General features: G+C 48.2%; 1 protein-coding gene across 6 annotated transcripts in view; it reads right to left on the reverse strand.

Annotated features, from left to right (window-relative positions):
* The window catches only part of ABRACL (ABRA C-terminal like), a 27,926-nt gene that overhangs the window by 7,877 nt on the left and 6,562 nt on the right, over positions 1 to 13,487 (reverse strand). For 2 of the 6 annotated variants that reach the window (XM_019550170.1, XM_019550169.1), the window contains exon 1: positions 954 to 1,222. The exons of 2 other annotated variants lie outside the window; for them this stretch is intronic. The gene's annotated coding sequence lies outside the window, so the exon portion shown is untranslated. Of the gene's footprint in view, positions 1 to 350; positions 376 to 953; positions 1,223 to 9,552; positions 9,654 to 13,487 lie in introns of those variants that run through there. 2 more of the 6 variants (XM_019550172.1, XM_019550168.1) reach the window with 2 other exon arrangements.

Consider the following 13,487-nt stretch of genomic DNA (forward strand, 5'->3'; position numbering starts at 1 on the left):
GGGGTGGGGGGTACCAGTGCTTTTGCCTGCCCCCCCTACCCATCGCCTAAGCAGGGAACGCTGCTTGTCAGAGAGTGCACCAGTGCTCTCAGGGGGTATGTGTGCACCCCCTACATGTCACCACTGCATAAACCGGTTGCAGTGATTAGAAACTGGTTTAAGCCTGCAACAAAACAGAATCTCAGGGCACATAAACTGGTTTCAGAGTAGCCCAAATGGTTTAAGATAAACCTGGTTGAATGTAGTATCAGATTTAACCACTGGTGGGGTGTACGCAGGGGAGCGTGGCACAGCCCCCCCCCGAGTTGGCGCTTGACCGCACCCCTCCCCCACTGCCTGCAGGAGCTCACCTCTGCCTGTGGGAGCTCGCTGTGGCCCCCCAGCCTCCAGGAGCACACGGTGTTCATGGATTTAACGGATTTGGGTCAAACCGGTCTATGCAATGTCTGCCCCAGACCTGGAGGTCCCTGGCTGCCCGGCTTCTCTGGGCAGAGCTCTCCATCCCGAGGAGGTGGTGGGTACACTGCATCCTCCCCTCTGGCTGAAGACCTCCGAGTGCAGCCGGAGAGGACAGCAGATGTGCTTAATATCCCCCAACACCTTTCAGACGAGCAGGCAGAGGCAGGAGAGGCGCGGGGGGGTGCCGGGCTCGCAGCTCTGCCAGGAAAGCCCAGCAGCAGAGTAGGTTCCTCGCCAGAGGGGCTTGGGGGAGCTGCAGCCTGAGGCTCCGGGAGGGGAGGGGAAAGCCGGCTGGTGCCTGCGGCGCGGCTCGCACACGACACCCCTGCCTGCGGGCGGTGACTAATTTCGTCCGCCGGGCTGGGCGCAGGGCGCCGGCTCTCTCCAGGGACCAGAGGCGACTGCTTCTGCCCCGGGCTGCATCCCCGCAGCCTCCCGGCGCCCGGGGGCACAGCCCCGGGCCCCGCGACCCCCCGGCCGCGGCCCAGACTCACCAGCTTCTGTCCTGTCGCGCGGCGAGAGGGAGCTGTGGCGGAGCCGGGAGGAAGCGGGGGCGGGAGGCAGAGCGAGGTGCAGGGCAAGCCCCGGCAGCCGGGGCCGCCCACAGGGCTGGGAGGCGCCCGGGGCTCCCTTCCTGCTCCCCGCGGAGGGGGAGACACCGAACCGGCTCCGGCCGGCCCCGGGCAGGGCTGGGCAAGGACCCCCGCGGCTGGAGCAAGCCCAGCCCACTGCTGAAGCCGGCTGCTGCATGCCAGGGCCCCCGCACGCACCGCTCAGGCTCCCGTCCCACATCCCGTCCTCTGGGAAGGCGGGCTCGGAAGCTCCCTGCCCGCAGGGGCGGGGGGCTGACTCGGATTGCCAGCCGCGACGGGCTCGTGGGCGGCCCGTGCCCCTCCCCAGTGCACGATTCGGCTGGCCGCTTGCTGCTCTGGGCAGTGTAGCTCCTATCTGCCTTGCAGGCTGGTTTTAACTCCTTCCAATAAATCAGAGAATCACAGAACATGAGGGTTGGAAGGGACCTCAGGAGGTTACCTAGTCCAGCCCCCTGCTCAAAGCAGGACCAGCCCCAGCTAGATCATCTCAGCCACAGCTTTGTCCAGCCAGGTTTTGAAAACCTCCAAGGACGGAGCTTCCACCACCTCTCTGGGTAACCTGTTCCAGTGTTATACTACCCTCCTAGGGAGAAAAGTCTTCCTAATATCTAACACAAACCTCCCTTGCTGCATTTTGACACCATCGCTCCTTGTTCTGTCATTTGCCACCACTGAGAACAGTCTGGATCCACCATCTTTACAACCCCACTTCAGGTAGTTGAGGGCTGCTATTAAATCCCCCCCCCCCCCAGTCTTCTCTAGACTAAGCAAGCCCAGTTCCCTCAGCCTCTCCTCAGGAGTCAGGTCCCCCAGCCCTCTCACCGTTTTTGTTGCCCTCTGCTGGACTCCCTCCGATTTGTCCACATCCTTCCTGTAGTGGGGGGCCAAGAACTCCCCCCAGTAAATTCTTGAGCTGAAATAGTCTTCCTCCTCAGCTGATTATCTTCTCCTCCCAAGCTTTCTTTCCTTAAACTGAATAAATCTAGTGGTCTTTGGGTGTGTCTACACGTGCCAATTTAAGGTACATTAGCCATTTTTAAGGCACATTAAAGGTGCAAGAGTACATGTGAGCACCCTTAATGAGCCTTTAAAATGGCAATTTTAGGCTATCCAAGCCTAAATTTGATACCTGCAAAAGCTCTTTAAACACATGTGTAGATGCACTAAGGCACATTAAATGTTGTGTTTGTCAACCGACTTGGGACTAACTTTAGTCCTAAGTCAGTCTGCAAACCATGTTAATGCGCCTTAGCACGGACACCTGTAGGCACATGCCTAAATCACTTTAATGCGCATAAAGTTTAGGCCTGTGTAAAAGCATGTGTAGACATGCCCTTTGTCTCCTCTTAGAAGAGAGCTTCTTCCTCAGGGAAAGATCCAGGAGCTCCACTTCACACCTTGACCCCCTCCCACTTTGATTCCTGCTCTAGCCAAAGTTTCAAACCAGCTGCCTGGCAGCAGCAGCAGCATTTCTAGTCAGGCAGGGATTGAGGGAGTCCATTGACTTCATGGCTCATGAACAGCCACCTGATTCTTTCTAAACCCTTCATTTTGTAGAGGCTAAGGACCCTCTCTCCTTTTTAATGGTCTTGATGTTCCACTGATCCAGTGGGCAATTCTGCTGTCCGTTTGCTGCTCTGGGTAATGTAGCTCTTATTTCACAGCCTTATGGACTGTTTTTAACTCATTCCAATAAGTCATATTTATTTTTGCTTCAATCTTACCCTGAATAATACAGCCCTAGGACCCTAGCATATTAGGAAAGCTTCTAGTTTCTTTTCACCTGGAGATAAATGTGTGACGTTATATATCATGATGATGCACCGCACCACACATACCACCCTTTCCAAAATCCTAGATCTGCCTATGTTTTCTATTCTTCAGTTGTCCAATCTGAGTTCATCTTTCTTGATGAGACCTGAACAAGTATTTTGGATGAGGTCTTGCCAATACCTTCTACAATGGCTGTATGCTCAGTTCATCTTATTTGCCTTTTTTCACTATGACATTGCCTTTTTCATATTAGAGGCTCATTATTATCCTATGATCATCCAGCACACTCAAATCTTTCTTCTCCTCAATTACATCCAATGGTGAGCTCCCTTTTCATAAGAGAGAGTCTTACTATTAATTCCTAATTGAGTGATCTTACAGTTTCTCCTATTGAATTCCATACCCCTGTTTTTACTCCAGTTCTCTAGGTTACCTTGTATGATATTCTGACCCTCACAGTCCTACTTTTTGTGCCAAGGTCATTAATGCACTTATTAAATAAAATTAGTGCCAGGGCATGGCAAAGTGGGGGCTCCCTGACTAGCCACAGTGCTAGTCTCCCCAACTGCCTCTGGGCATGCCGGCTGCCTTTCTCACCTGCCATGCCTTGATGACACATAATTAAGGTGTTAATTAGGTGTGAGGCTGCCCTTCAAACACCCTGGTCTCCTGGGCCTATGTATGCAGCTCCAACCATCTCTATACTGCATCCCAAGCCTCGCAGATGTTCCTAACAGCTGAGCTCTGGCTCAATTCATCCCAGTGTCTTGCTTTCTGCCCTATTATGGGCCACACTCATACCTCCTCCCTTTCACTGAGGCCTCTCCCACTCCACCGCCTCTCACATGGTCTCTCTCATATGCCCCTCCATTTCCCAGGGCCACACTCACCCTGCCAGCAAGCGCATGGCCTCTTGGTCCTCTCCCACAACCTTTATTCGAGCGAGCACTGGGCGGTTTGCAGAACACTGGAGTGACTCTGCTGTCCCGGGGCGCGGTGAAGGCACGAACCCCAAAAGGTCCAAGGGGGGCCCTGGGGGGCAGCACACCATGGGGAAAGGAAAGGGGAAGAGAGAATAAACGAGAACCACTTACCGGCGGCAGGAATCGCGGCGGGGCTGGAAGCAGCGGCAGGAATCGCGGCGGAACGGAAAGCAGCGGCAGGTCCCGCGCGGCTCATTAGCCGTGGTTTATTTAAAGGGGAAATGGCTGGGGAAGCGGGGGAGGAGAACCAGCGCGGGAGGATAAGAAGAGGGAGTGAGTGGGCAGAAGGGGAGGAGAGGCGGCAAGAGAGCGTGGAGAGAAGAGCTCCAGAGCGCACCAGGAAGGTAGAGGAGCCAGAGAACGTTGCTGCAGTCTCACGGGAGGGATCTGAATTCTGCCCAGGGGAAGACGCTGCCATTGGTCCTACCAAGACCCAGGTGTCTCGACTGCATGTAACCCTGGGGCGCAAGGACAGCTGAAGTTAAAGTCTTCATTAACACAGAGGACAACGGACTTAGGAGTTAAGAGGGGATCCTCAAAGGAAAGAGAGACTGAGTCCCTACGGCAGGGATATAGGACCATGACCAAATTCGTGGGCAGAATATTCCCTCGACAGGGAGCTTTGCTTATTTTTGTGGGAGGTGATCCCTCTAGCCTTGTGGTTAATTTAGCATTTTTCCTTTCACTACTAATATGGCTTGTTTTGTTGGCCTTGGTCTCTGTATTATTGTTGTTCAGGGCTATTGAGTCAGAGTGAGCCTAGGACTCCACAGGTTAGACTGGCCGAGAAGGAACCAGGGCTTCCTGGGCCCTGGCGTGAGCCTAGCTGGAATCAGAGGGATCCCTCATCAAGCAGAGGGCCAGCTGGCGGCAACCCCTATAGCACACTGCTGAGGCGGGGTCTAGGGCGAGGTGCAGGGGAGGTGGAGCCTCGCGAAGAACATCATGCTTCGCCCTTGGGGAGGTAGCCAGCGTCAGGCGACCAGACCCCTCCACCACTGAAATACCATCAAAGTTGTGGCAGGCAGGACACGGAGGGGAAGACCGCCTGAAGCGGAAGATCGAGGAATACTCCCTTAAGAGACAGAGTGGAAGGTTACCACCAGGCCCCTGGGCAAGGCGGCAAGGGACTGAGTAACCGAGGCCCGGCGGGTGCATCTGTCTTTAGTACCTCACCGGGTCACTTGCCCAGCTGCTCTGAATTAGTGGCTCCTGACTCACCCTGATGTTTACCCACAGCACTTCCTCAGCTGCTCCACCCAATCAGCCTCTGGCCCACCTGTGGTCTCAGGTGCCTGAAGGCTTACCTGGACCTAACCTGGTCCCCATGTTAGCAGGGTCTACCTTCGAGCCACCCGCTCACTGGGACCCACCTCACACCCTTTCCTCACAGGGCCTCATCCCAGGCCCCCTGTTCACAGGGCCTCATTACTCACCCCTCTCAGCATTCACATGTTGTAACTATATCCCAACCCCTAACTCTGGCCTGTCTCCTTGGGCTCTGAGCCCCTCACTTTCACTGGGCTCCTTCCCCCAAATACACACACAGTCAGGGCCCCTAGCCTCTGGGCTCCTTGCCTCTTCACTAGGCTCTCCAGGCCTCCCAACTGCCACTCAGGTGCAGGCTGTCAAGTGCTGCTCTGCACCTTCACCTCCACTGAGGCCCATACTCTGCTCCCCTATGCTGGGGCCTGGGGTCACACACACATCCCACAGGCTCAGGTGGCCGCAGCCATGCCTGGCCCCACTCTCCACTCTCCGGGGTCTTGCACCCCACACAGGCTCAGGTGGCTGTAGCCATGCCTGGCCCCCAATTACCTCCTATGTTAACTGGCCCACCTGAAGGTGAGGACTGGGGTTTAGGCACCCCTACTCACCTTCCACTCGGGAGGTAGCTGGACTGGCATTTCCAAGGGACTGTTCCACCACAAACAGCCCCACCAAGCCACCCATCCCCAGCAGGGTTCAGTTTTAGGTCTTTCCCAGGATCAAGAGCCTCCTAACCATCCACATCAGCTCTTGCCCTTACCTTCCAGTGTTGCCAGAGCAGCAGCCAGATGTTGTTTCCTCAGTACCAGGCAGCAGAGTGCTACCTCCAGCCCTGCTGGCCTGAATCTTAAAATGGCCACTCATCAGAGCTGGGTCGCACCTGCCGGTTGCCTCTTCAGGCTCTTAAAGTGGCAGACACCAGAGGTGCTCTGCCACACACCTTCCTCTCTTAGCATAGTTCCTGGGGGAGGTTCCCCCTGCTGCTCCTTCAAAGCAGGCTCCCTCTCAGAGCCCATGAAGGCCCTCGAGTGGCAAGCACCCACAAAGGTGCTCTGCCACACACCTCCCCCCTTAGAATGACATTCAGGGGCTTCGCGTGGCTGTCTCCTCTGATGACTTTGTCCCAGTCTACTGCAACCCTGCCACATGGTGAGCACCTCAACCATGCTCCACCACACAAGGTCATTGATGAATTTAATAAATAAGCCCTATCCCCAAGAAACTCCTTAAACTTGATACTTTCTTTTCAGCAGTAGCCTTTATCCTCTACTCTTCAGCAGTTCCTTACCCACTTACAATCCATTCTTGTCCACCTTAAGTAATAATTTCCCACATGGCACCATATCAGGTCCATTACTGACCTAACATATTTCCTTTGTCTAAAAAATAATTAGACATACTGAAGACATAAAGTTAAACAGGCATGATCTACCTTTGATGTAGCCATGTTAAATTATACCCTATTTTCCATTTGCCCCAAGTCTTTACAGTGTAACACAGAGGCAATGGGCTGACAGATCACTTTTTTTTTCTCTTTCCTGAGCTACATTCATATAACAAGGTAGTGAGAGCCATGGAGCTGTAAGTCAGAGGTATTCTAAGTGAATTAACTTGCCTAATAAAACGGAAGCCAGGAAAACCTGCCTTTGCAAATTCAGACATGTTACTGGAGTCCAAACACTCTTGAGGGGTTTTTTTAAGTGTTGAAATTTTTAATAAGAAAATTAATTTACTGTCTACTGTTTTAGTAGCAAGGAAGGTGAAGTAAATTTTGGCTGGACACAGCCAGGAAAATAATATACAATACTATTTCTTGCACAACAGGGAGCTTCATTTGCAAATTTGATAAATAAATCTTCACAAAATCAAAGGATCTTTTTTTACACAAGAAAAATCACTTAATCTAATTTTAGTAAGGCAGTGCTTACTAATAAACTAAAACAGTGGTACTCAACCTTTTGGCCCTGCAGACTAAACAAGTGGCCCAGGAGCCTGGAACTGCCTAATCCAGCTCACGGGGCCTAGAGCTCTCTATGGGAGAGCACTGCTCTCCTGCTACCAAATTACTGGACTCATGGGGCACCCCACAGGCTAGATGACACTGTGCTGTGGACTAGATCTGGCCCATGGGCCAAGAGTTGAGCACCCCTGACTGGAACTTAACAATCAAAAATAAAGAAGGATTAAAAGATTGCAAAGTCAGTTACTTCAATTTAGACAATGCTGGAATGAATATTGCCCATTTAACCTTACTTAAGTTTGCTTTTGCTTATGCATGATGATAAAGTCTTTATTGCTATGATGTTTTGCACATAACCCCAGATTCACTCAGGACACATTTCAGTCTGCTCTGGGAATGACTTGGAATTATGTAGTGAAATAATATATTCTTTATTACCAAACCTTAGTCATCCTCAGATGCCTGTTGTGTGTAGGATCCCTGCCTCACTCGTAAAATATTGGGTTGAAATCTCTGTATTTAACCTGTGAATTATGTGTAGGTGGCTGCACATTAAGATGTTGCTGCATCACTGCACTTGAGAATCAATGCTACAGAGGTTGTAAAGTTTACAGTAGATGGGAGAATAGATTTTAGTAAGAGGAAGGATGGTCTTGTGCTTAGGGCAGTTGAATAATGGTCTGGAGAGCTGGATCAGGTTCCTCTATGGTACTTGGCAAGTCTTTTCCACCAAACCCCTCAGATGTGGTCACTGCCACACATAATAATAATAGGTTGCCTCATCATGTATATGTACAAACTGGATGAAATAAAATGTTGTAGACAAAGTTTATTCCATCATTCTCTAACTTGCAACTGTTTGACTTCAGAATCTTTTAATCCTTTTTAATTGGTAACGTTATTCTTTTCTAATTTTCTAAGCCACTGGGGTATGAATTAGTTTACTGACAGGAGCAATCTTCACTAAGATTAGGCAAAGGTATTAGTTTTTTAGCATTCCCATATTTTTAATGAAATTTTGATGAAATGTTATTTAAATATTAAAGCACCTACATATTTTTATGTTCAATTGTATTGTGATCTTTGTGAAAATCCACATTTCGTCACTCAGTCTTACCAATATGTTAGAATGATGAAAATTCAGCTGTATTGAAATGAAATGGGATTTTTGAATGAAACGCATTCTGAGTGCTACATGGCCAACAATATAAAATAATGTAACTGCGCACAAGATGTACAGAGGACTTATATTTTTCACATTATTATTTGGCTATATTTTTGAAGATCTCTGTTTTACAGTGCTGAGTACAGTACAATGTTGAGTGATATACTAAGAGCAATAGCTTATGCAAAGAATCCACAATAACCTTTTTAGAACACAAATAACAGCAGAAGTTAGGATTATGGAGCAAATACTATTTTCCTGTTTTCTTATTAACAATGTACTTCTGGGATTAAGACGTTGGTTTTAAATGTTTAGGAAGTTTGAATTTCTCAGGTATTCTATCATCATATGACCATACCAGCAAGGTGGACCTTTATCTAAATAATAAAATGACTATTGTGCATGGTTTATCCTTAATGGAATATGAGTGTCAGGGACATGGAACAGGCAAGCCAGTCTGAGCCAAGTACTGTAGCAGCCACACCTGCAGAAAACCCTGGCTACTGAGCTATGTTCCAGCTGAAGAGCAGCAATCATCCTAACTGGCTGCTGTAGCACCACCTATCTATTTAGCATCAGCTGGAGCCCTGGGTCTGTAGGCCAGTCAATGGTTCTGTAGCAAGCCTCCTGGTTCCTGCACTTAGCTTATTTCTAAATGTTGGCTTTGAATTTCCCTGTGGTTCTACTCCCTGACTCCTGACCCTGGTTTGACTCTGGTTTTGGACTTTGCTTTGTGGATTTTAGGAAAAACTTTCTCACTTGGGGACTGGTGAAGTATTGGAATGGGTTACCTAGATAGGTGGTGGAATCTCCATCCTTGGAAGTTTCTAAGGCCTGGCTCAACAAAGCCCTGGCTGGAATGATCTAGGTGGGGTTGATCCTGCTTTGAACATGGGGCTAGACTAGATGAGCTCCTGAGCTTCCTTCCAACCTTAATTTTCTATGATTGTCCCCCAGATTGGTACTTGGCTTTTGACCCCCTGACCCTAGACTGCATCATCTGCTTCTGGCTTTCCCTCTGGCTTTGGTATATGGTTCCTGTCCTCTGACTCCACCCCAGGCCCTGCTTTCCTGTGGTGGCCAGACCACCTATGTATGCCCCAGTCACTTACAATAAGAAGTATTTTCAGACTAAAGCTATTACTGCTATTTATTCTTCTCATTAAGAAACTTGTGATAAAAACATTATTTTGAAAGATGTGGTTTAAATCATGGCCCCAAATCTGTAAGAAGGATGCAAATAAAATACCTATATACATGAAAAGGCACTGTAATTTAATATCTTATTTTTACATATCGCTTTTTGAGGAAAGTAACCATTACTCTTTGAAAAGAAACAGCATAACTTATCAAAGTACAAACCACAAGGAACACAGCAGGAGCTTATCAAAACACAGTATGCTTTCATTACAGTTTCTCCTGTGACCCTCCCTTGTCATACAATGTTGTGGTAGTCCAAGGTAAATCAGTCATCAAAGGCAGTGGATGCCATGACAACCAGAAGAGAGAGACTTTACCCAAATATGCAAATGAGCTGGAGGGAAGGAGAGCTGAGTCGCTGATTATCACAATGTTACATCTTAAGCAGCAGTAGGAGGCAACAAATGGGAACACTATGGAAATCAGGGCTTTTTGGTATTCTGTTTTTCCAAAATTCCATTAAAAAAACAACATATGAAAATACAGAATACATGTGGGAGGTCATTCCACCAGCCTATTAATTAGGGACTACAATTTGGTTCCAAGTTCCCATGCCCTGCTAACAAAAAAAGATTTTTTTTAAGTGAGAGACTGACGTAGAGACTGCTTAACAGAAAACTAAACAGAAAATATGGGGCAGCTTTAACAAGAGTCTCGCTCCTGCCAGATTGTGATTATTTATATAACACAGCCAGGTGTGCTATGTGTTTTACAGGCACAAGAACCTGAGTCACTGTCCTAGAGTACTAACAGTCTAATTAGGCAATCTGCAGAGGAAGTGGGAAAGATACAATGCAAGATTTCCACTTCCTCTAGAGAAATGGAGTTTTATATACAATGTAACTTTCTCCTTACCTTCTGACATTGGTGGAAATAAAAGTTTCTTTTTCTATAAAGTTTTCTACTACAGAGAGAAATCTTTTGGACTCTCCAAAAACCATAAATGTGATTGATGCCTCTACTCACCCATCAGTTCCACTAAATATGAAGCTGGGCATGATTCATAGATCCCTTTCTAATCCATTATAGTCATCTAGTCTAACTTCATGAATAAAACAAGCCATAGAACCTCAACCAGCATTTTTTATATTCATCTCATAATTGGTGTTTTAGCCACAAGTGCTCTTTAAGGAAAAAAAACAGGGCTTGATTTAAAGACTTTGAGTGATGGGGACTCTGCCATATCCTTAAACAAAGCCTCTAACTTCATGGAGAAGTGAGATGTCATTTCCTCAGACAGAAGCAGGGTTACTGGCTACAGGCTACAGATGAGAAACAGATAGTAAGTCAGTGAGGTCATAACATCCTGAAAGGCTCTAGAGACTGTAGCAGTAAGGCACAGGCAGAGGTAAAAATATACTGGTTGGAGCAAGCTAGTCGGTCAGGAAAATAGCAAAATTGTTTTATCTAGCTGCAGCCATATTTTTATCATACTTGACCACTCTCCTCCTCTTTAAATATCAGCTACTTCAGAAAAGACATATTCACATTAACAAAACTAGAAGCACTATGGTGTTCTTTTCAATCCTTCTGCTTAGTAAACGGTCTCAGTGCAGGCAGAGAAAGGTATTGTTCCTAACTGTAGGCCTTGCTGAAGTATGGATTAATACAACCATTGATCTGTGCATAGACAAATCAGAGGCCCTGCCAGCAGCATGAAGTAGGCCCTAAGGAATGTGGAACTAGGCATGCCATATATGACTTGCATAAAATTGCTGGGAAAGTTACTGAATAGGTATTTCACAAGGCCAGCAGATACAGAGCGAATTGATAAGACCAGTACAGGACACCAAAACAAATATCAGAGTGACCTGACAAAGAGGTGTCCCTATCTAGTGGGAAGGTCACATTAACAGATGGGAAGTAGGATGTGATTGATGTCACCTACAGATGTTTTAGTAATCACCGAGAACTAGGATGTGTTCTAGGAAGTATAAACACGAATTTGTTTTGACTGGTGTGTAAAGAGTGGCCTGGGATCCCTGAATACTTTGAGCTGGGTTTATGCGGTGCATCCTTTGTGTATTATCTTGTTCCATGCCTGCAAATAACTCAGCTATCACCATGGGACTGGCTGGTTATGGATACTAGTGTCTAGGTTTGTGTGTGGACAATAAACCTGGCTGAGATTTTTCTCACTAAGAGCTGAAGCTTATGGTCTCTTCCTTGTAAAAATCAGGTCAGTAAGGGCACAGCATCACAGATATTCTGACAGCCTTCACACAAATCATCTAAACTGAGGAAGCCTGATGTGGTCAGTAACATCTAACCTCTAACAATACTAATAAAGGCAGATAACAACATTGATGGAGTCTGCCCTGACAGCACTGGTGATTCCCCAGACTCTTACAATGACTACCTGCTGTTACATGCCACAAGAAAAATCATTTCTCTTTCTTCCCAGCCTTAGTGATATTGTTCATAACTATGATGAGGAAACAAAAGGACACCTAAAAACATTACATAAATGACCAGTCTGTTTTTCATCTAACCCAGGTATAAATCTCTCTGAGGAAAAAATGAGGTGTTCCACTTGTATTCAGACAGCAAGATTAGACCCACAATCAGGGCTGTCCTTAGGGGGGCGAACCGGGGCGACCATCCCAGGCCCCGCGCTTTGCGGGGGCTCCACAGACAGTACTGTACAGGCCCCGTCACAACCGTTGCATGCTGCCAGCTCTGCGCTCTGGCCACTTGCCACCACCCCCACCCCTGCTCCACACTCCAGCCACTCGCCACCCCTCTGCACCCACTCCACTCACCACCCCCTGGCCTTGCACAGGCTGATATGCTCCAGGCCCCGCACACCCCTAGGGACAGCTCTGCCCATAATATTAGTAATGCAATAGACAGCTTAAAAAATGTCAGAACGACTATACAGATGTGCTAGGTAGAAGTTGTCTGACATCTATAAGACAGAAGTTGAAGGCTTGTAAAGATGCATGAAGACCAAGTTGGTAGGGAATGTGTTGTGGGACTTGAGTACAACAACATTTGGAGAAAAAGGTACTCAACAGAAGTGTGTGTTGAGGAGGTGTTTCACCTACTGGCTCTATTTAAGTGGGGTGAGCATATGTCCTAGTTTGGCCAGGACAGTCCCAGATTTCATAGGCTGTCCCAGCATCCTGGCCAGCTGGTGAAAGTTGAAACAAAATTCCCAGATTGAAGGGGATCAGCCAGGGTGGGGTGGGGCAGGACAAGAGCATGGGTTTCTCACAAGTGTATGCATGCATATCTGCATGTGTGTGTGTAGCATCCCAGTGGGTGGAGCAGACCCCTGGCCTGAGGAGAGCAGGCTGAGGCCCCTGGCTCAGGCCCCATCCTGCCCAACAGGCTGCCAGCAGAGACCCATATTTGGAGGGGCAGCTTTGGGCTCCAGGCTCTGCCCTGAGACTGTGGCCCTGGCAAGGCCAGGCCAATAGACAACTGCAGCAGCAGTAGCAAGAGGCTACCTGGCTCCAGCTACTGTCAAGCCAGATGCTTCCATGCACTGCCCATGCAGGATGGGTGTGGATTATAAAGGCAGTGGGGTCGTGCACCTGGCTATGCTGGCCATGGGGATGCTGTGTGCCCAGGTCTGTGTGACCACTGTGCACCAGTCCATGCCTCCTTCTAGATGCTGCAGCCAGGAGCCAAGAGGGTGCCAGATGTAGGGCCCCTAAAAAAATTTAGAAAATTAATATTTATCTGCCCCTGGCTATCTGTCATGTGGCCCCCAATGGCTTAGCAAAACTCAGTAAGTGGCCCTCCACCCAAAATAATTGCCTGCCCCTGCTCTGTATCTAAGGGAACTATTTGATCCTTTTTATTATAATACCAGAGCAACTCACAATCTTTAAAGTTTCTATTCCCATGACACTCCTTGTGATTATGACTATGGGGTAGAGGAGTATTATTGTTGCTACTTAAAGATAGTAAACTGAGGCACATTAACACTAAGGGCCAGATTCACAGATGAGCTTAGACATGTAACTGACTGAGGCCGCTTGCTCCAGGACCTTGGTTGTCATGGCTGACTTCAATTACCCGGACATCTCATGGGAAGATCACTCAGCAAAATCTGAGCGGGCGCAAAGCTTTCTCTC

Source organism: Crocodylus porosus, unplaced genomic scaffold (genome assembly GCF_001723895.1).
Source record: "Crocodylus porosus isolate Cpor-Errol unplaced genomic scaffold, CroPor_comp1, whole genome shotgun sequence".
In the NCBI taxonomy this organism is placed as follows: domain Eukaryota; kingdom Metazoa; phylum Chordata; order Crocodylia; family Crocodylidae; genus Crocodylus; species Crocodylus porosus.